The sequence below is a fragment of the Canis aureus genome, chromosome 7 (assembly GCF_053574225.1).
Source record: "Canis aureus isolate CA01 chromosome 7, VMU_Caureus_v.1.0, whole genome shotgun sequence".
Taxonomy (NCBI): domain Eukaryota; kingdom Metazoa; phylum Chordata; class Mammalia; order Carnivora; family Canidae; genus Canis; species Canis aureus.
In genome coordinates, this window is record NC_135617.1 from 40349121 (window position 1) to 40373369 (window position 24249).

A 24249-nucleotide genomic window follows, 5' to 3' on the forward strand; every position below is an offset into this window, starting at 1 on the left:
GGCCTGGTTTGGTTCAGTTACTCCAGCTAGTTCGTAGTCGCCCACACCTACTACTATTGGAACCTGAACCAGTTTCTTGTTTAAACACTGCATGATATTTCAGGATGTGTAGACATATTTATTCAATCATTCTCACATTGATTAAAATGATTTTTCTTCTCTTGCTCTTTCCCTCTGCCAGTATGAATAATTTAACAATAAATGTACCCTTGTAAACAAAACCATTCTGTTCTGGTTGTGTGGGTTTGTTTGTTTTTGTAATTTGATAGATTGCCAAGAAAATGATGATTTTGTCCTTATTGCAAATCTATTTACTTGTCTATTAACTCTGTTTATGATATCTTTTGCCATACAAAGTATTTAAGCTTTAGGTAGTCAACTCTATCTGTACCAGTATTAAACATTATTTTTTTAGCTCCAAAGTCCAAAGTCATTCCAAATATTGGAGCTAAGACTCTGCAAACCACTTTTGTCCTTGCAGCTGGCTTCTTGTTGGGTATGAAGCAGAGGTCCAAGATCAGGTTTAGGATCCTGGGCTCCTAGCATTAGATAACCCCAATCTATTATGTTATCCCAGCCCTGGAGTAAGAGAGTATATGTGTGTGCATGTGCACATACTTCTTCCCGCAATTACTGTCTCGGGATTACCTCAGTGTCTTCTTGCTCATTGAGTGCTCCAATAACTGTGTACCAAATTTGGCATATTAAATTCCCTTTGTTGAAATAATCAATGCATTTATTGCTTTCCTTACTGGATCCTAACACGCAATTTTGTAAAAACTTGTAGGCTTTGATTTTTAATATATTTTCTAAATATTAGTTTGTACATGTCTTAGATTTCCTTATAATACTTAATTTTCTATACATTGAAACATATATCTGAAATTTAGTTTTGGATTGTTGTATAAGAGAAAGATCACATTTTAATTTTTTCCTGATGAATACTCATTTGGAATAGCAGCCATGTATTAACTAATAGGTTCTCCCATTGAGTTAATCATGTTAATTGTCATATATACTAAAATATTTCTGTAAACTGATTAGTTTTTAAAATACACAGCTTATTCCATATTGCATTATTATAGCAGCTTCATATTTTTATATTTAAAATTTCTGCTTCTACTTCTAGATGCTTAAGGCTGGAAATTTTAGAAAGTTATTAATTTTGATTTTGAAATATTAATCTAAAAAACTAATCTACAGTTTTTTCTCTAAATTTTTATTAATTCCAGAATATTTTTTCTAGAATATCTTTAGCTGATGGACCTATAATATATAAAGATTAATTTGAATGAAGATAATATGTTAACATTGTTAAAACAATGTTTTTTATTTTAAAATTTATTTCATCTGCTACTAATTTGGGTTTATAAATCTTTTGATCGATAATCTTTTGGTATATCTTTGCTCTCCATTTACCTCAGACTTTCTCTGTCACTTGTAATCTTTGTATAGGTGAAATTTTAGTTTATTTCTTAGTATTGTCTAACAATGTCTTTTAATTGAAAATTTAAGTTCATTTAAATGCCATGATTTTTCATATATGTAGACTTTTTCCTGTATATTTTATCGAGGTTTTTATTTATCCTGAATTTTTTTTTTTAATTTCATTTTCTCCTTTCTGTCTCTGCTTTCTTTTCTTCTTTTGAATTAATCAAGCTGTATTGCATTGGGAATTATCTCTTTTCCTATTATTTCAGTCCATACTCTGAGAATGTAAAGCCAAGATATGGTCAATATCTTTATGCTCCCCTTAAACCAGAGATTGGTAAACTTTTTCTTTAATGGGGCAGATAGTAAATATTTAAGGCTTATCAGGTCATAGAATCATTCTGCAGCTACAACTGCCATCGTAGTATCAAAGCAGCCATAGACACTAAATAAACAAGATGTAGTTGTGTTCCATTGAGGCTTTATTTATAAAAATAGATGCTGAGCTGCTACCAAGTGCCTAGAGGGTGGAGCCTCTTCAATGCCAAGGGTCCACATGATAGAATATCAAGACACAAACTATTGTGAGTTGAACTGTGCCCCACAAAAGTATATGTGGAAGTTCTAACTACCAGTATCTGTGATTACATCTGTAAAGACTTTACAGATATAATCAAACTAAAGTGAAGCCATACTGGATTGGGATGGACCATAAATCTAATGACTGGTGTTCCTATAAGAAGGCCATTAAGAGATACAAAAAAACACAACAGAGAAGATGGCCACGTGAAGGCAGAGGCAGAAATTAGAGTGATGCTCTTGCACCCAAGGAGCACCAAGAATTGATGGCAACCACCAGGATCTAAGAGGCCAGGAAGAATTTTTCCCTAGAAACTTCAGATGGACCAGAACCCTACCAATTCCACCATTTTGGATCTATCCTCCCAAACTGTGAGAGAATAAATTTCTATTGTCTCAAAATATAAGAAAATAAGAGGCAGGGAAGGTTTAGTCCAAGCACTATAGTTCGTCAATCTCTGTCATGAGGATCAATTAGTTTAGAATGTTTCAATGCTAGCCATCCCATGCTTTTACAGCTGACATTCAAATGTTGCCATGATGGGGCTCCTGGGTGGTGCAGTTGGTTGAACATATGATTCTTGGTTTGGCTCAGGTCATGATCTTAGGGTAATGAGGTCAAGCCCAGCATCAGACTCCATACTCAGCCCAGAGTCTACTTGAGATTCTCTCTCCCTCTTCCTCTGCCCCTCTCCCACTCTCTCTCAAATAAATAAATAAATAAATAAATAAATAAATAAATCTTTTTTAAAAATGTCAGGAAACCTAGCAGTTTCTTTTTCAAAAATTCTACAAATTGGATGTTATTTTATTGTTTTATTTTTATTATTGTTACCATTATTTTACATTAGTTTGTATTTAGATTTATCCATATGTTTACCATTTTATTCATCATTTTTTCCTGTTTCTCATATATTAAGTGTGGAATGGTTTTATCTTGAATTGCAGTTTTGGATTTTATTTTAGTGAATACAAATGGTGAAAACTTATTTATCTGAAAATGTTTTTATTTAACTCTCATTCTGGGGAAGTAGCTTCTTTGTGCATAAATATCTAAAAGTTAAAACTTACTCCACTGCCTTCTGGGTTCCGTTGTGTGCTGCTGGGAATGCAGCTGTCCATTGGTGCCCTTTCTCTCTAGCTGCCTAAAATGTCATTGGCAGTTTCATCATATTGTGTCTTGTTGTGGATTTCATTTGTTTAGTAGATATGTTGAGTATCTACTCTATGTTGAGCATACTTTTAGGAATTTGGGATTAATCAGGGAAGAATGAAGACAAAAACCTTCAAAGAAGATTATACTTTGTGGGAATAGGAAGAGACATAAAAAATAAGCATCATGAACAGTATGTTAGATATGTGCTACTGGGAAACAGTAGATCATAGTAAAGGTGACTAGGAATTCTGGGGGGATGGATCAAATTGCAGTGGAAAACAAGGTGGTCAGAATATGCTTCATTAAGAAAGTGATAGTGGAAGATGTGAATGAGAACATTGGCTAAATGGACATGTAAGGGGAAAGCACACTATGCAGAAGAAACAACTAAACTTAGGTCAAAATACTCTTATTGTATAGGAGTAATGGCACTGAGGTTAGTGTAGCTGGAATGGAGCAAGTATGAGAGCAATAGGAAGAAACAATAGAGAAGTACAGAGGGCACAGCATGCAGTGTTACTATAGAGATTGGATTTTATTCAACATTTTGAATAAAGGAGTGACAAAAAGTGACCTTTTTTTTAAAAGATTTTATTTATTTATTCATGAGAGACACAGGCAGAGGAAGAAGCAGGCTCCATGCAGGGAGCCTGACGTGGGACTTGATCCTGGGTCTCCAGGATCAGGCCCTGGTCCAAAGGCAGTGCTAAACCGCTGAGCCACCGGCGCTGCCCAAAGTGACCTGTTTTAAAAAGATCACTAACCAGCTTCTTTTTTTTTTTTTTTTTTAAAGATTTTATTTATTTATTCATAGAGGCACAGAGAGAAAGAGAGAGACACACAGAGACACAGGCAGAGGGAGAAGCAGGCTCCATGCAACAAGCCTGATGTGGGACTCGATCCCGGGTCTCCAGGACCACACCCTGGGCTGCAGGCGGCGCTAAACCGCTGTGCCACCAGGGCTGCCCACCAGCTTCTAAGTTGAGAATAGGTTTTAGGAAGCAAGGGTAGAAACAGAGAGAACTGTAGAAATCTATTTCAGTAACTCCAGGGAGAGATGATGGTGACTTAGATTAAAGTTGCAGCAGTGATGGTGATAAGATGTGTTCAGATTCTGGATACATTTGGAAGGTAGGACCAACAGGATTTCTATTAGATTAGATGTGGAATGTGAGAAACAGTGGAGAGGTAAGGATCAGAGTAATCAATCACAGGATGGAATAGCATCAATCTCCCTTAGAATTCATTGGCCTTCTTCTAAATGAGGGTTATAATTGTAAAACAAAAAATTCTGGGAGATTCTCAGGCTTTATCTTTTTATTTCCCCTTTCTAGAATTCCAATAAAATGTATATTAAACTCTTCTCTGTGGTTTTAAACCTTTTTGTTCATATTTTAAATCTGTTTCTCTGGGCTTCATTCTGAATTAACTTCTTCAGATTCACTATATACCTTAATCCAGATCTCTAATCTGATGTTTAATTTATATGCTGAATTTTAATTTCATTAAAAAAATTATCATTCCACTACCAAACATTCTCCCAAGGCAGTGAGATGACTTGTGTCTAGAGCTATTGTCATTTGCTCTCAGGAATCATTGCCCTTCATTGACTGATAGCCAATATCTTAAAAACTGTTGTTAATATTTTGTCTGTCTTGATATTTTGTTGTCTTAGTTGGAAGGTAAATCTGGTCCTTTATTACAACTTGGTTAGAAGAAGACATGACATGAAATACAACATTTAACCTGTGCTTAATAAAACGTTCCAGACAGAAGGTAGAGCAAATAAAAAAGTTTAAGACGGAAAGGTGCTTGACATATTCTAATCATTAAGAGAAGATGTGTTCTAATAACTAAATGAACAGTGAAAAGGAGAATTGTCTCAGATGAGGGTGGAAAGAAATGCAGAGCCCTGATCATGCAAGGATTTGTTTACTTTGTTATCTTTGTATTTTTAATATATAAACTGCATATGTAGGTTTATGACTACTGTATCATCTTTATGAGTTGTGGCTTTTATACTGTTCTTTAATTCTATTTGGTCCTTTCAAACTTTAGTCATACCTACTCTAAAATTAATATTATGATGTCTTTATTTTTGTTGCATTTGACTGGAATCTCTTTATCTCTTTATTTGTAGTATACCTTTATCATTTTGGTTGTTTTTTAAAGATTTTATTTATTTATTCATGAGAGACACACAGAGAGAGGCAGAGACATAGGCGAAGGGAGAAGCAGTTTTCACATGGGGAGCCTAATGTGGGATTCGATCCCAGGATCCCAGGATCTTGCCCTGAGCCGAAGACAGACACTCAACCACTGAGCCACCCAGGTGTCCCTATGATTTTGTTTTGATTGTTTTTATAAACACTACATTGCCTGGGTTTGTTTTTTAAATGAATCTAACAATCTCTTTGCTTTAATAGGCAGAGTTTATTCTCTTCCCTTTTTTCTCTAAGGATTGATACATTTTTTAAAAGATTTTATTTTTTTCTATTTGAGAGATGTAGAATGAGTAAGAGAGAGCATGAGTAGGTGGAGGGGCAGATGGAGAGGAATAAACAGGCCCCCTGCTGAGCAGGGATCCCAATGCAGGGCTTGATCACAGGACCCTGGATCATGACCTCAGCAGAAGGCAGATGCTTAACCAAATGAGCCACCCAGGCATTCCAGGATTGATACATTTTTATTTGATGATTTGCCTTATTTTAGTTTGTTTAACGATTTGATTTACATTGATTTTTCTCTTCTTTATTTTTGTAGTTTAGATCAGTTTGCTATTCATTTCTTTTTTTTTTTCTTTTGTTAATTTGGAAGCTCAACCACAGTTTTCCATTTCATGAATTATTACTTTGTACTCAAAATCTTTCATCTATTTCTCTACTATTATTTAAAATACATTGCCAATTATTTTGTCTATTCAGATGTTCTATTTTCCCACCTATCTGTTCTGTTTTTCCCTGCTCCCAACTTTTATTAGATGAGAACTGTATAATATTCTGACTTTCCTCCTTTCTTCTATGTGTCACTCCCAACTACATGAAGCATCTGGAAAAATTTTGCTTTCCTTATATCATTTCCACTGTATTAATTCTTAGGTTTTGCCATATTGATTGTGGATTTTAGATCCACAATTAGATCTAGATCACAATTAGAATTTCCATTGAATTTTATTTGTAAGAAACTACTTTGTTTTAGGGTGCTTGTTTTTGTTTAAATAACATTAAAATTAATAATAATATCATATGATTTAATGTCATATATAAAGTATATAATATACCAGCATGACATATATTTCAAGAACACTTCCAGAGGGTCTAAGAGATGAATCTATTCAGACCTGTCCATGTTTTCCATTATTTCTTTTTTAGGTCTCCATCTTGAAGTCTCTGTTTTGCTTCATTATTTTCAGTTTGAAAGAAAGTGTTTTCTAGATTATTGTTCTCAATTGGAGTACGTGATATGCTCTCTAAAAGCTATATAAATAGCTTTTGGGTGGTATTTTTGGCTGGGTATAGAATTCCTAAATTACAAAACTTTTTTCCCGTTAGTCTCCTAATTAGGTCTGTTGTAATTTGTTACAACAGCAATAGGAAATTAATATACCAATTTTTAAAATTTTAGACTGTGGTTTGATATATTTCTTGCACTGATTCTTTATGCTTGTAGTTCAAGGATCAAAAACATTAGCCTCTCTCACTTCTCCTACTAAAATTGCTATCTATCTATCCATCCATCTACCTATCCATCCATCCATCCAACCATCTATCTAAGTATAATTAACATACAGTGTTACATTAGAGAAAGTGGAAGAGTGGGGGAAGGGGCAAAGGAGGAGAGAGAGAGAGAGAGGAAAGAGAGAGAGAGAGAGAGAATCTTAAGCAGGCTCTGTGACCAATGTGGAGCCTGATGTGGGGCTTGATCACAAACCTGAGATCATGACCTGAGCGAAACCAAGAGTCAGATGCTTAACTAACTGAGCCACCCAGTCGCTCTTATTTTTTGGAATAATTTAAGAAGAATAGCTATTAGCTTTTCTTTTCTTTTATTTTTTTAAAAAGATTTTATTTATTTATTCGAGAGACAGAGAGAGAGAGGAAGAGAGAGAGAGAGGCAGAGACACAAGCAGATGGAGAAGCAGGCTCTATGCAGGAAGCTGGAGGTGGGACTCGATCCCAGGTCTCCAGGATCAGGCCCTGGGCCAAAGCCAGGCGCCAAACTGCTGAGGCACCCGGCTGCCCCACTATTAGCTTTTTAAAAAATGTTTGGTAGCATTCACCTGTGAAGCCATCTGGTCCTGGACTTTTGTTTGTTGGGAGGTTTTTTTTTTTTTAAGATTTTATTTATTTATTCATGAGAGACACACAGAGAGAGGCAGAGACATAGACACAGGGAGAAGCAGGCTCCCTGCAGGGAGCTTGATATGAGACTTGATCCCAGGACCCCAGGATCATGACCTGAGCCAAAGGTAGATGCTCAACCACTGAGCCACCCAGGTGTCCCATGTTTGTTGGGAGTTTTTGATTACTGATTCAATTTCATTGTTAATAATCATTCTGTTCAAATTTTCTATTTCTTCTTGATTTAGTTTTGGAAGCTGTTTCTAGGAATTGATCCATTTCTTCTAGGTCCGATTTTTGGCATGTAATTTTTCAACATTGTTATCGTTATTTCTTTTTGGGGACAGCAAAGCAAAGTTTATTGAATGATGGTATAAATCTCCTGAAAAGGGAGGGAACCCAGGAGGGTTGCTCCCATTATATTTTTTTATAATTGTTTGTATTCTTTGGTGTCAGTTATTTCTCTCTTTTCAGTTCTCATCTTATTTATTTGAATTCTCCCTGCCCCTTTTTCTCTTTTTCATAAGTCTGGCTAAAGGTTTATCATTTTTAAAAATCTCTTGTTTCACTGACCTGTTCTATCGGGTTTTTAAAAAATTCTATTTATTTATGCTTTAATATTTTTAAAAAGATTTTTATTTATTTATCATGAGAGAAACAAAGACATAGGCAGAGGGAGAAGCAGTCTCCCTGTTGGGATCCCAATGTGAGACTCCATCCCAGGACCCTGAGATCACGATCTGAGCCAAAGCAGACACTCAACCACTGAGCTACCCAGGTGCTCTCTGCTTTAATCTTTATTACTTCTTTCCTCTCCTGGCTTTGGGCTTTGTTCTTCTTTAGGTTAAGTTTGCATTGTTTATTTGAGATTTTTCTTACTTTTTGAGGTAAGCCTGTATTGCTATAATCTTCCCTCTTAGAATAGTTTTGCTGCATCCCAAAGATTTGGCACCATCGTGCTTTCATTTTTATTTGACTCCGTGTAGGATTTAATTTCTTCTTTGATATATTGATTGACCCACTCATTGTTTTAATGTTACTTAACCTCCATGTATTGGTGTTCTTTTTAGATTTTTTTCTTGTGATTGATTGCTAGTTTCAGACTGTTGTGCTCAATTGTTGAGACTTATTTTGTGGCCTAACATGTGATCTATTCTGGAGAATGTTCCACCTGCACTTGAAAAGAATGTGTATTCCACTGTTTTTCAATGGAATGTTCTGAATATAATGTCAGATTCATGAGATACAATGTATCATTGAAAGCCATTGTTTCTTTGTTAATTTTCTGGCTGGATTATCTGTCTGTTGATGTAAGTGGAATGTTAATGTCCTCTACTGTTATTGCATTACCACCAATTTCTTCCTTTATGTTTGTTAGTAGTTGTTATACGTATTCAGGTGCTCCCATGGTGGTGCATAAATATTTACAATTATATCTTATTCTTGGATTTTTTTTCCCGTTATGATGGTGCAGGGTCCTACTTTGTCCCTTGTTAGTCTTTATTTTGTGAATCTCTTGACTGATTTTTAACCTGGAATTAATCCCCACAAATCATAAATCTCATGAAGTTAAGCCCTACTGTTTTTCAGAACCAAATGTTATGAGGACTTGTCTTCCCAGTATAGATCCCCAGTGTGTGGGTGCCTAATGTGGTGTCCATTCCTCTCTATTAGGCTATAAGTCTCCTAATCAAAAAACCTGGAGGAAGCCTGCCTGTCTCCTGCTGTCTTTGTACTCCCTCATGCTCTAGGCCAAGGATCCCTCATTCCATCATTTCAGCTCTTCCTTGGTCTCTTCAGGGCCAGGGATTCTCTACATGCTTGCTCAGTGTTGCTATTGACGTTTCCACCTGGTATTCATAACACCTCGCTATGACCCTCCACCTAAGGCTTTCTAGTGCTGGTCTCCAAGTTCTAACCCTGCCCCAACAGTTATCATCATACCATTTCTTTCATTTAGGAGGCCCCCTGGGTGCAAATTTTCACTTCATTTGGTTGCATGTTGGCACCATCAGCCATTTGACTCAAATGGGGAAGAATGATTGAAATTGGTGCTTGAAAAGAAAGATGCTATATTCAGGTCATTATCTTCCTGGAATTCCACAACTGTGGATTTTTTTCTTTATACTTCTGAATAATTATTCTTCATATGTCTTATTTTTTCATTAAATTCAATGTATAGGGGTACTTGGGTGGCCCAGTGGTTGAGCATCTGCCTTCAGCTCAGGACTTAATCCTGGGGTCCTGGGATCGAGTCCTGCATCAGGTTCCGCTCAGGGAGCCTGCTTCTCCCTCTGCCTGTGTCTCTGCCTCTCTCTGTGTCTCCCATGAATAAATAAATAAGATCTTTTAAAATATATAAATTCAATATATATCATGTATTGATTATGTTTTTATAATCATATCATCTCCATTCAAGAATTTGTCTTCATCTCCAGTATTCTGGAGCATGTCTTCATTTGACTCCTTTAAAAAGGTTAATACATTTTCAGATACTCTGCATACCTGGGAATGTCATATTGCTTACTTTCCATACAAATAATACCTTGAATCATTTTTTGGACTATTTATGAGATTTCTTCAGATGCAGCTCTTCCATTCTTGTCTTGATTGCTCCAGAGGAGAAAAATGTTTCTCTGAATTTTTATTTTTGACCTCTTTAATACAATACTACTTTCAAATTTTATGTTTGAAAATCATTTTTACTTGTAGCTAATTATTTTTTAAAACCTGAAACATGGAACATGGTGATGCCTATTCTAAGTTACAATTTTGCTTATGTATGGAAATTTTTCTTAAGTTACATACTTTATTAGTGATGTCAACATCCATTCATCCTGTATTCTTTGGAAAATGCTGCCATTTTTAGGTTAAATTTCTTGCTTTGTTCTCCCTGAATGTCATCTTTCTGTGAATTTATAATATTTATAGTTATTTCTTCAGTGACCAGGATATGGTTGTTACTTTCATCTTCTATCTTATGGATTTGACATTTAGTCATGAGGCTTGCTTTTATATGGTTTCAGGTGAGGTTACCATATATGAAAAGCCTACTGTATATGAGGAACAAATGTAATGTTAATATTATTTTTCACTAGAAAACTTCAATACACTTTATTATACAACTGTAGGACACCATTTACTTTATATTCCTCAGGGTTGTACAGTGGGATGTTTCTGACTAGCCTAGAAAATACCATAAATCTTGTTTTACATATGGAGAAACACAGAGAGGTTGAGTGATTTTTTGATGATGACATGGTGGATAAATAGCCAAATCAGTTTTAAACCCAGATCTTCAGACTCCAACTTTCACACTCTCTTTGTTCTATCATACAACAACGTCCCATAATAACCAGCTTTTGGCTGCTTCCAACAGTGATTTTATTTGGTCTATTACAGATTTCATTTTGTTTTTTACTTTATCCTGGGCTGTTCTTGTTTAATAGATGTCCTGTCCCTTTTTATCTCTTTGAGAATAGATTTTATCCCTTTTCTAAAATCTTCTTGCAGCAAATCTATTTTGGGGTTATGTTTATCTCTGAGCTCCCATAGTTTTGCTCTACTTTAGTGTTACAAAAGTTTTTCAATGATACAGATTATTTTTTTTTCTGTATACTCACACTATCTTGAATTTAATCTGTGGAACTTTTGTGTTTCTACTGAAAATTATCTTTGTGTGAATTTTTGCGTAGTGTCCCATATATATGTGTGTGTATACATTTATATGTGTATGTGTGTATACATACATGGAGATGGTACCTATCATTTTTGCTTATGTGTCTGCTTATTAACTTCAGAGAAATCCATACCCATCTACAAACATATAAATATTCCAACATTTTTGTAAAGGATGATTGCCCCTTGAAAAAACAATATTCTTTTTGTTGATATCCCTCAGATTGCCCAAATCCCTATAAGGTAGGGCCACTTTCCCACATCACATTTAACATCTTATGAGAAACAAGTTCTTTCTATTGTAATTATTTTAACTCTACATTCTAAAACTCCCCTTCAAATAATAGGGGCTAACTGATTTTGGAAACTAGATTATTCTCAGTAGATGCTCTCAAGTTATCATGAATAGGAAAAAACAATCAGTACCTGCAAAATATCCACTTACATGACATCTCTTCAAAATGAATATGGGTTTATTTTATTATATTTCCTGCTTGTCTGATGATACTGAGGAATATTCTATTTGTTCATTTGAACTAATTTGTTTTGAACTGTTTGGCTTGGAGCAAAAAAGAAACTAAATTAATCAGGGTGGCATATTCCTGTCCAGTGACTTATACGAAATGAAATTGATAGCCTAGTCTTACATTATACAGATAGTCCTTGCTATTGAAATAAACTCTGCATTTAGAAATTCACTTTTACTAAATATACAAGAAGAGAAAAACATTTATCTATCATTCTCAAACACGGTTGGTTTGCAAGCTGGCTTTGGCCCCACCTTACTTCTTTTGTCAAATTATTCAGACTGAAAATAGTTCAGGATAGTAAAAAAATGACATCTTTGTTGTTCCCACTTATAATTTGTTAGGCTTACTTCAGACATTAAATGAGTAGAGGGGTTAAATATTAGGGTCCATAAATTTTCAACAAGTAATTCAAAGCCCTTTTAATTATGTTTGTACCTCTAAACAACATTCCAATGACTTTAATGTCTTGATATGGCATAGTTTCTAAGCTCTCAGAACTAGCACAAAATTATATAAAATATAATTTGACTAGTCAATGGTTATAGGAACTTAACCTGAACATGTCCTGAGTCTTTGATTTTGGAGTCTTGGTCTGAGGTTTTGCCTTTTTTTTTTTTTTTTTTTAATGTCTTCCTGTGAAACACTGGACCCAAGACTACCTTTAATAATCTGTAATTAATGTGTTGGGCTCCATCTTTTCAGAGTGGAAGTTCATTTCTTCTTGCAACTTTCTAATGCCTTGGAGATTTTTCTTGAGGCCTAGCATAATGGATATTTGCTACAGGACAAATCCAAGGAAGTCCAGCGCCATGAGGAGAGGATTTTCAGGCTCTTCCAAGGTCCCAATGATGCTGCTGCTGCTGCTGCTGCTGCTGATGTCATCTAAATTAAGTAGTACTCCCAGGAAACTCATGACCATGGTCTCTGTTTCCATCAACAGCTGGAAGGAGCAGGGCTGTCTAAGATCCCTTGGGATATTCTTTCATATTCCACACAGAGAGATGAAAACTTTTTTCCTTGCCTTATTTACTTAGACATTTCCAAATGCCCACTCATGAAGTATATCCACTAACTTTCCAGGGGTCTAAGAGGTATTGTAGAATGTTAATCCAGAGATTAATGAGGTACATACCTGGATTTTAGCTAATTTTTTTTCTCAAATATAAAGTAGAATGCTCTGTACATATCGATTTTTAAAAGAACCAACACACACACACACACACACAAATAAAAGAACCAACAGATTCTGAAATGTGTATGTATATAAGTCTATATATACTACAGCAGCTACCCCAAAATACCTTTTTTCTTAACATCTCATTGAAAGAATAAAAGATTAAGATCCAACAATAGATGGTAAATTGGATAGCAATTCTATTAATTGCCAATTTGTGTGAAGGGTCTGTTTTGCCTTTTCAGTTATTATAATTATTTATAGGGCTTTCTTGAATTCACTTGCCTCAGTCTTCTGAACTCTAATATCTTAAATTTCTTTTTCTTCTAATTTAGAAGTTTTTAGGAAGTTCTTCAGGACTAGGACTATCATACTTTCACTGGATAAACACAAGAAACCACGATGAGGATATCCACAGAGGCCACAGAGGCTTGATGAGCACACCTCACCAAGCCATGGGGACACATGAGGTAAGAGTGGAAGGTAGGATGGGTGAAAGAAGATTAAACAAATAGGAGAATGAGGGCAACTGGGCGGCTCAGTTGGCTAAGCAACTGCCTTCGCTGGGCTCGGGTCATGGTCCTGAGGTCCTGGGATCGAGCCCTGCATTGGGGTTCCCTGCTCAGTAGGGAGCCTGCTTCCCCCTATTCCTCTGCCATTACCCCCTGCTTATGCTCTCTCACTCCCACTCTCTCTCTCTCAAATAATAAATCTTTAAAAAATATTTAAAAAATCAACTCAGAGAATGAATAGAGAAACCAAGATAGTTAATGATCTACAAGTGGAATTGGTTATCAATATTTAAAACCTCTTGAATTTCAAAAAAATAGGATCAAATGTTGATCTAATCAAGATGTTAAACATAATATAAAATAAGTGGATTGGGAAATTTTAGGAAACCAAAATATGTGAAATACAAATGAAACTTTGGCATAAATGTGCTCAGAATTTATTATATCTACAGAACAACAACAACATGCATGCATGACAACATGCATGGTATTTTTTTTTACTGACACACAAATACATTTCCTGCCCCCAATACAAAAGACTATAGCTCAATAAATACAAAAGTATATGTTACTCCACTTATAATTTGTATATACTACATATTTTAAAATGTCAGCCTACAATTTGATTCAATTTTCTTTCTAAAATTCACAATTATGCAAACACTAAGTACATTTAATTCTATATAATTATAGCACAAAAAATACTTTCAGAAATATATAAAATTTATTTTTATTATATAGGACACATTTATTACTTTGGATGTAAAATATAAGACCCCAATTCCCTAATAAAAGTATCAGGTTCCAATTTTAAAAGTTATTCTGTCTTATGGAAGTAAAATTTCTCCATTTAATGAGCTGTTTGACATCCAGATTTTAATATTCTTCTTAAAGCTTCAAGAAACTACTCTTCTATAATATGAAACAAAGTATTATTTTGATATATTCTGAACAAAAGAGAGGATAGAGATTAGAAGCTGAATGTCACATTGTTTTCTCTATTCCTAGGTTTTACTGTTTGCTAAGCAGCTGATATTGACAATAATTTTGAGAAAACTACATTTTCCTCATATTTCTTTTCATCATAAGGATTTTATATGCTTCTCTGAGTTGTTAACTTTTCCTTTTTTGATCGGAGGTTTATTTCCTATTGTGTAATTGGCACGTATACACACATCCACCCTTTCCTCTAGAATAATTAGAATCATTTGCTAGCTGATAGCTTCAGCTGGGGTTTGGACTGGTGACTTAGGACACATTTTATTGTTTTCTAATTACTCAGCTGCAAATTAACGCGTGGATTTGGTTAGTCTTGCTTGGACTTCCTATACTTTGCCTATAAAGAGAGAATTCATTAACTTTCCTCTTTAAACATAGTGTCTGGTTGTTTCCTTGAGGGACAATTCTTTTTAATGTGTGCAGTTGGCTAGAAAATGTAAGTGTGGGTCCATTTAATATAATTTTTATTCTAGTTGTTAAACTGGGTGTATCCAAAGTGGTGAGCCTCTGTAACATAATCAGAAATAGTCTAAACCTGCAACCTATAAGCCTAGAATGTCTTATTGGAGAAGTGGAAATTCATGTTGACATTTATATAACTTTTGAGGATGTAGGGATTTAAGATTTAGTTGGGAATTAGTGCCATCTTGTATTATGACCTCAATGCTTTCTCATTGCCTGCCCCTCGATGAACACTGCAGCCCTGCAAAAAAATTAGCATTGCCTCCTATTTGGAGTGGGGGGTCAATACAGAGAAGTAGGAGTGGGTGGCTTTGGGAGTAGGAAACTAATCCACCCTGGGTAACATTTCTCCAGTTAATTGATGTTCAGAGGAAAAATATAAACACATTTATTTAATAACCTTGGGACCTAGGCAATTTGCTTGACTTCTCTAAACTTCTATTTCCTGATCTGTAAAATCGAGATAATCATGCCACTTGTGGCATTGGATTGTTCTAAGGGTCAGGTAAGATAATTTAAGGAGCTTAGCATGGACCTCACACAGTGAAAGTTTGATAAATGGTGGATTTTCAGGACACTTTGTATTCCAGTGTATACTGTGAACTTTCAAAGAGTGATACATGATTTTTACTATGTCTTGACTGCAGCTAACAGCATATCTTATTTTTCATTATGCATCTGGGATTATCATTTCGTAGAAACATCTTTAGAAGATACTTTTCAAGGGATGGTGTTTTATATACAACATTATAAGTATGTATTTTAAAAAAAGTAATTCCACAAATAAAATGCAAACTAATTTAAAAAAACAAGTAATAAAAAAATTGTTAATAATGTCAACTTTCTCTTTTAAGTCAATGCCCAATTATTTTAAATTTAAATACAACCACTTAAATATGTTAATACTGTTTTGCCAAGTCATCAGACAACATTCCTTGTTGCTTCTTATAGCTACAGTATCTATCACATATGGGCTTTCATTCTTGGCCACTTCTAGAATTGACTAAGGGCTTTCTCTTCCACTGCATATTTAGACTTTGTGATATTATCTCCAAGATCATACAAATAGTCATTGTGATTTTGTGGTGTTTACTAAAGGCATTAATTGGTCTATAAAAATTTGTTTACATATACTCTAATTTGGTATTTTCCCATTTTGTAATATAGTAGAAGAAGGGGAGAAGGGAATGGAAGTACTCAGGTCTCCTTACCTCTGAGCATCTCTGTCTATGCTTTCCACTGTTTATGTACATAAAGTAGGATACCCCCCAATCTGACCTCATGGTCCATTTAAATATAATTCTTCTCCTAGGGCCAGTGGTGACTCCATTATCTTATTGAGCACTGGGGGCTCAAACAGTGGTTATTTTTCTCCCCTCCCCCACAGTTTATTCACTTTGCCACAGGGAATAAATCAGTTGTTGAACACTGTAGAGTCTGTCCTTATATCTGCTGACTCATCCCTATTGTTACAGTTATCAGGCTAAGTTAAGATCCTTTTTATTCCTCACCTGAAAATAACTTCCTGCTTGATTCCCTTTTTCTAATCTCTTCCCATTCTTACCCTTTATGATGCTGCCAGATTAAGATCTGAAAACATAGCCCTGACCTTTTCCTTAACCTGCTTAAAAAATATCTGTAGCTCCATACCCACTAAAAAATAAAACCTTTTTTCAAGTCCATTTAAGTTCCGATTACTTCATTATAAATATTAGTTCTCCTATGTCTCTACAGATTGAATTCAGCCCTCAGTATCCCACTAACTGCCATTTCCTCCATAAAAACTACTCAAATTCTCTTCTCTTTCCTCCTCACCTATCCAGCTCTAAAGAATACTTTTCTTCTGCCATATGTACTTTATTTTTACTTAGCAATTATAGCTATATCTGTACATACATACATATATACACACAGACACACACATATATAAAATACTTGGTAAATATAAAAAATACATCATGTTTTTACCAAGTAAAATTTATTTACATATATAAATGGATAATATGTATGTATATACATGTATATACATTTGTAAATACAAATCTCAACTACAACCATTTTATTTTATTTTTTTTAAAATATTTTATTCATTTTATTCATGAGAGACACAGAGAGAGAGAGAGAAAGGCAGAGACACAGGCAGAGGGAGAAGCAGGCTCCACGCTGGGAGCCTGATCCCAGGTCTCCAGGATCACACCCTGGGTGAAAGGCGGCACTAAACCGCTGAGCCACCCGGGCTGCCCTCAACTACAACCATTTTTATGGTGAGCCTTTGTCTAAATCATTTTCGGCCTCTTCCACAGTACATAATAGAGAATCCATTTCTCCCTTGCCTGTCTGTGTCTCCTTTCTGGATGCAGAAGGCGACAGCTATTTGCTTTGGTTTTGCCCAGACTTGCCATTGGTCTGTGATACTAATATGAGTACCATTGCATCAGCTATGGTATACTATTGAACATGTACTGGAATACTGTGCTTTTTCTTTAAAAGTAAGTCTCCTTTGCCTCTTCACTGAATAAAGTTATATTCCTTCTTTATTCTTTCAGATTGAAATTGGTTTATATTCCAAGGGGGTTGAGGCCAGGTAAGAAACTATAACAGGGCAGAAGAACAGAAGAAATAATAGGTTCCAATCAAAGCACCAAAGAAAAATTAGAGAAACTAGACCAAAAGGATTTTATTTTAGCTACATGAGGAAAGGAAGATTATTCAGTCTACATGATAACTGGCCAGATCTGCTTTAATTATGAATTTTGAGTCACCTTCTGTGTCAGTCCAACCCCTGATTAATGAACTAAATGGTGCTAAAATAAATTTGCCCATATTGAACATGGCCTAATGAGATTTCTTTATATAAAAAGATATTATTGGTATCAATCTTTGAATAATTTAAAGAATGTCTTAAAGTCATTTGAGCAGTAGCCATCTTCCATTTTTTGTTTATTAAACAATTACCTGGTTTCTTTTTGATATTTCCTCATTTGTAATTTATTGAGCACCTACCATGTATCAGCTTCTCTTTAAAAAAGTAAACATCACCTTTTTCCTCAAAACTGTTACTGAAAAACTGCATTTAACCTGATATTTGTGATCTACTGACAAACAACTAAAAACAGTCGTCATTTCAAAGCTTTTTTCTCTTCCTGTGTCTCCAACAGATGACATAAGTAAGTCTGCATCTTTCTTCTTCTTTTTTTTAATCCCAACTCCTTTTCATGGTCCACTGTGTTTTCTCTGTATCCCTTGCTTCCTTTTGTTCCAAACCCTTCTTTCTTAAGATAGACTTTCTGAATCACTCCTTATCAGCAGGGAGTCAGGCTGCATGCAGAATAGTCAGAGGCAGACTATTGGAAACTTGTGGTTTTTTAATTTAAAGGTTGACTGGGTTACCCTGTAGGAGAGAGGTGTGTTGTTTGTTTGTTTGTTTTGTGTTTTTCTTTTCATGGATTCACAGAAAAGAAGTGGGCAAGGTGGTTCCCAGAAAGAAAAGTACTAGAAAATTGCAGCAATCATAAGCCCTGGGCAATGATAATAACAGAACCTTGTCTTAAGGTCACCTGACCTAAGCTACAGGAGTTAGGCTTTTCCTTTCTTGGGTTATTTGGCAAACCTACCCCTACTAAATTTGTACTGCAGCCTCAAATGTCTGCATATTGGCCTTCAGCCCTCAGTGAACATATGTGAACCTGGGTCACTACCCTTCCCATTTCTGCTCTACTTTCTATTCCCAACAGCTCAAGCTAGGCTTAAATTCTCCTTCAGCAAGGACTCATCTAATGGTGACTCATGTGCAATGTTGCAAAACGAGAGCTCTTATGTAGGGACTGAAGAGGCATTGCCCTCAAGCTTATGCTAGGCCTAGGAGCTGGAGACTCTTGTGAAATATTTGTGGAAAAAAAAGAAAGAAGGAGAGAATGGAAGAGAGGAAATCATGAAAAAAGTGGTAAATGGATAGGGAATGGGACTTCAGGAGACAAGTGTGGAAGATAAAACCTACAGCATTAGTTAGTATAGCACTAGCTGTTGTAAAAGATAAACCTACAAATTTCAATTATTTAATCCAAGAGAAATTTATTTCTTGCTCACAGAAGTCTAAAACAAGTGTTTCTGATTGTCAAGCAGCTGTTTTCCCAAGCTAGGATTCAGGGATGGATCCAGATTCCTCCCATTTTATGGCCCTGCCACCTTTACTGTGTGGCTTCTAAGCTACTCTACATCAAGCCAGAGGAGGCGACAAGAATTTATAATATCAAATGTGAAGTTATCCAGGCCTGGAAGTGTGAAACATCTCTTTATTCACATTGGCTAGAACTCAGTTATGTGGCATGGATGAAGGCAAGGGAGCATGGGAAATATAGTCTAGCTGAGTGCCCATGAAGAAAAGTGGGTTGGATAAATACCTAGCCAGTTTAACAACACTCACTTAATTTTGCACAAGGAAAACCCTGACTGTAACCCAAAAGTATAAGTCTATAGGTTGGAATTATCATATTTTTGCAATGAGAGCACTTAGAGGTTGAATAAAATCTAGAGAACATTTAGATTATATAGATTAACATCTCTCAAAAAAAAAAAAAAAGATTGCCATCTCTGCCTTCTGATCATCTTAATGGCTAATGCTGATATTTTGGTTCCAACTTCTGGTCATAAAAATGTTGCAGAATCAAAGGCCTGATCCTGTTATACTAATGGAAACTTGATTGTATTCTTTGTCTAAGAGGGTCAAGCATGAGCAACAATGTTTTCCAAATATTTCCGCTTTATAATAAACCACTACCATATATCTCTAAAAGATTTTAACCTATACAATGTCACTCTTTTAACATATACAATATCATATATAAATATAGTCATACTTTCATATATATATGAAAGTACACCTTAGTAAAATCATTTTAAAGATAAAATTATAAAAAGTCAAAATGACCTAAAAAGCTAATTCAGCTTCAGATTTTTAGATATTCCGTTATGTACCAAGGACTGTGTTAACAGAGATATATTTCTCCATCATTTATTAAGTTTGTTCAGGTCAGAGCAGAACTTGAGTCAACTTTTAGCTGGCTAACATTTCAATGGTACAGAATTCTGAGTTGAAACTTTTTTGTAGCACTTGAAATATAATGTCTTACTGGTCTTCATGGTTCCTAATAAATCTTTTGTCATTTATTTTAATTATTTTCCCTATATATAAGGTATTGTTTTTCTGCTTTTAAGGTTTTCTCTTTGTCTTTATGTTCAGAAGTTTAATCTTGATGTGTCTTGGTTTGAATTTCTTTGGATTTATCCTATTCATGATTTGATCAGCTTCTTGAATCTGTAGGCTTATGACTCTTACCAGCTTTAAAAAGGTTTTCAATTATTTTTTCTTCAAGTATATTTCAGCCTCACCTTGTTCCTCTACTCTTTCCGGGACTCCAATGACATGAATGTTAGATCTTTCATTATACTCCCATAGTTCCCTGAGGACCTTTTTCCTTTTTTTTTTTTTTTCTTTTTTTTTTCCCAGTCTATCTTCTCTCTATTGTTTAGATTGTGTAATTTCTATTGCTCTATCTTCCAATTCACTGAGTCTTCCCATTATCTTTTTTTTTTTAAATTTTTATTTATTTATGATAGTCACATAGAGAGAGAGAGAGAGAGGCAGAGACACAGGAAGAGGGAGAAGCAGGCTCCATGCACCGGGAGCCCGACGTGGGATTCGATCCCGGGTCTCCAGGATCGCGCCCAAGCCAAAGGCAGGCGCCAAACCGCTGTGCCACCCAGGGATCCCCCATTATCTTTTTCTGTCTGCTGTTGAGCTCAGGTTCTGAACTTTTATTTTTGATTATTGTATTTTTCAGTTCTAAAATTCTCCTTTTTTAAAAAAAGATTTTATTTATTTATTCATTCATGAGAGACACAGAGAGATAGAGAGAGGCAGAAACATAGGCAGAGGGAGAACCAGGCTCCCTGTAGGTAGACTGATGCAGAATTTGATCCCACGACCCCAGGATTACAACCTGAGCCAAAGTTAGATGTTCAACCACTGAGCCACTCAGGAATCCCAGTTCTAAAATTTTCATTTGGATTTTCTGTATGTCTTATATTTCTTTTTAAAGACTTCTTCTTCTTCTTCTTCTTCTTCTTCTTCTTCTTCTTCTTCTTCTTCTTCTTCTTCTTCTTCTTCTATTTGTTTCAAGTGTATTTATTGCTTGCTCAGGCATTTTTATCAGAGCTGTTTAAAACTTTTATCAGATACTTCTGATCTGTGTCATCTTGGTATTAACATCTATTATCTTTTTTCATTCAGTTTGAGATCTTCCTGGTTTTCTTTTTTTTTTTTTAATTGAAAACTGGACATTTTCATATTAAGTTATAAATAAATTTTATTTTTATTTTTGAAAGATTTTAATTTTTATTCATGAAAGACACATAGAGAGAGGCAGTGACATAGATAGAGGGAGAAGCAGGCTCCTTGCAGGAAGCCTGATGTGGTACTCAATCCCAGAACCTCAGAATCATGACCTGAGCCAAAGCAGATGCTCCACCACTGAACTACCCAGGCATCCCTAAGTCAATTTTATTTTAACTGACTTTCTCTGAAACTGGCCTAGCAGGGGAAGTGGTGCAGGAGGTAGTCACCAAATGGTTTTATAAGTCCAGGTATCCCATTCAAACTCTGCTGATATCTCATTACTGTTGGGCAAGGGTAAGGGTTTCAGCTTCCCACATGGTTCCATGACACCATGTTTAGGATGGCTATGTTATATTGGGCAACACTGAAAGTCCTGACTCTTCCCTATGCCTCCTCTGACAACATTCCAGGAGGGAGGGAGTGGGGCACTTCATTTCTGCTGGATAGGAATAAAAATTCAGACTTCTATGTGATCTCCACTAATACTGTAAGAGGTGGGGGTGTTACCAGATGGTGAATGTGAGCATCTTGGCTCCCTACTTGACCTTTATGACAAAAACCAGTGGGAGTGTTCAGATGCCTTGTTACTACCTTTCATGGGTAGAAGTGTAGGCTTCCACTTCATTATTTTTGGGTATGTGGATGTAGGATAATTTCTGTGGTGTTTGTCTAGAATAGAGCAGTTATTATCTATAAGTTTTCTATCTTCCTGTGCTATACCTTTCCTGGTCCTTCGACTAAAGACAGCAGGCTTTTGTTGGAGGTATTTTTTTTTTTTTTTTTTCTGGTGGCATTTCTGGGTTACTGGCTTCTTTAGGACCTAGTCTGGCATATATTTGGTAAAAGAAAATTGAGGGAAGTTACCACAGTGTCATTTCTCAAGTCAAGTTTCCTAACCAGTCTGCTTTCTTCCCTCTATCTTTCATAGTCTTCTTATGTTGTTCTATATCTAACATATAGGGGTTTTAGTTGTACTTAGTGGAGCAATAAGGAAAAGCTTGTTTATCTTCTCAGAAATAGAAGTCTAGTCTTCATGAAATTTTTTAACATGCTCAGATTTGTGTTAAGGAGTGAATTTGTTGTGATAAGCACTGGATATTGTATGGAAGTGTTGAATCATTACATTGCACAACTGAAATTAATATTATATTGTATATTAACTAAATTGCATTTAAATAAATTTTTTTTTAAAAAAAAAGAAGGACCAGTGTAAACATAGTAAGGCCTGTTACAGATCTAACAAGACTCAGAGTTAGATTGTGAGGATAAGGAAGATAACACAGGGACAGAAAAGATGGGAGTAAGAAAAATTGAGCGAAAGACCAGTGATATACATACCCTCAGACCCTAAAATCCTATATGACAATGGGAAGCTAGGGTGGATATATATTCTTCATCATATTTCATAATGATGTTATAGAAACAAAATAACATTAGTCAATGGAAATCAAACAGTTTTTTTTTTAAAGTAAAGATGCAAATTGGACATTCCTTGAATTGATTTTCAGTGAATTGATTTACAACTGTTTCATGTAAGGCAGACAATGACGTGTAATAGGTACAGGTTTCATGAAAAATCAGTAACTGATTTCATGAAACTCTTATGTCAATCTTCAGTAAAAGCTGATAACTAAACCTAATTCAGTGAAAGCAATTTTTGAAAATTATGCTAGTAACCATGTACTAACACATTCATCAGTAATTTAATATGTCCAGTTACTAATATGTATTGCTTTCTATCATCTGATACAATTCATTGATAGCTATGGTTTAGGACCTTTTTTTGATCACTAACTCCTTTGAAAGCCTGATAAAAGTGTAGAAACTGTACAGAAACATGTAAAGAGACTTGATACCTGAGACACAGCATGATTAAATACTGGCTGGCAGCTGTTTGGACTGGCCAAGCATACATTCTTATTGGATTGTGCCTAAGACATACAGGTAGTTAAATATTTTAAATATAAGCCCTGCATTATCAACCCCTAATTTTGTATAAAATGTCAAGAAGTTCCTGAACACCCCCCAAATCTGTTTCTGAACCAATTAGATCGCATGTATGTTAAGGTAAGAGCTCCTGATCTAGATATGTATGGACTACTATCTTTCAAAACATTTTCCAGAAGTATTAGTTTTCTGATCCAGGTTTCTATTACTTATGTCTGTTACTTTATCTTAGGCGAGGGTTATATACAATTAGAGATGGCTTCAGTACGTTCTCATTCATTATTTAATCAAATTTTGGCTATATTCCCAGCTTTAAGCATAACTCACTTACCTTGATTCTCAAGGCCTTCTGGAGACTTGAGTCCTTGACATTTAGCAGCTTCTCTTGGTATCAAACTTTCCACAGCATCTCTTGTATAGATTGCTTTATGCTAGTCCCTTGTTTCTCAAATTACAGTATATGGATCAGCTGCATTGGGATCTTGTCAGAAAGGCAGGATTCATACCTATTGAACTAGGATGAAGATTTTAACAAGATCCCCAAGTGGTTTGCATACTCTTAAAGTTTGAGAAGCAGTTCTCTAGTAAATAATTTATTTCTTCAGCAAGATTGTGTTTGCCTCCAAGTACAGAGAAAAGTTAGAATGTACTTCGTATAGGATGCTAGGTTACCCAACAGTGAATTTTAACTCTCTTTCCAAGTGAATCTACATGTAGAATTTACTAAACTGCTCTAACAATTTTGTTTCTCAGGTGAAAATTTGTTCTTGAGATTGAATTTGAAAGAATGTGTGCATTTGGTTGTCTCTCAACAATAATTCCCTTAAGACATCACACCAGACTATTGCAGTTTTTCATTTAGCCAGGATAGAACTACCTGAAATGATGTAAAAAGGCTCATTTCTTTTATAAATTTCAGAATCTTTATCTCTAATGCTGATGATGGGGATGGCTAGGGTTGCCAGATAAAATAGAGACCCAGATAAATTTGAATATCAGATGAGCAAGAAATGCTTTTTCAATATAAGTGTGTCCCAAATATTGTGT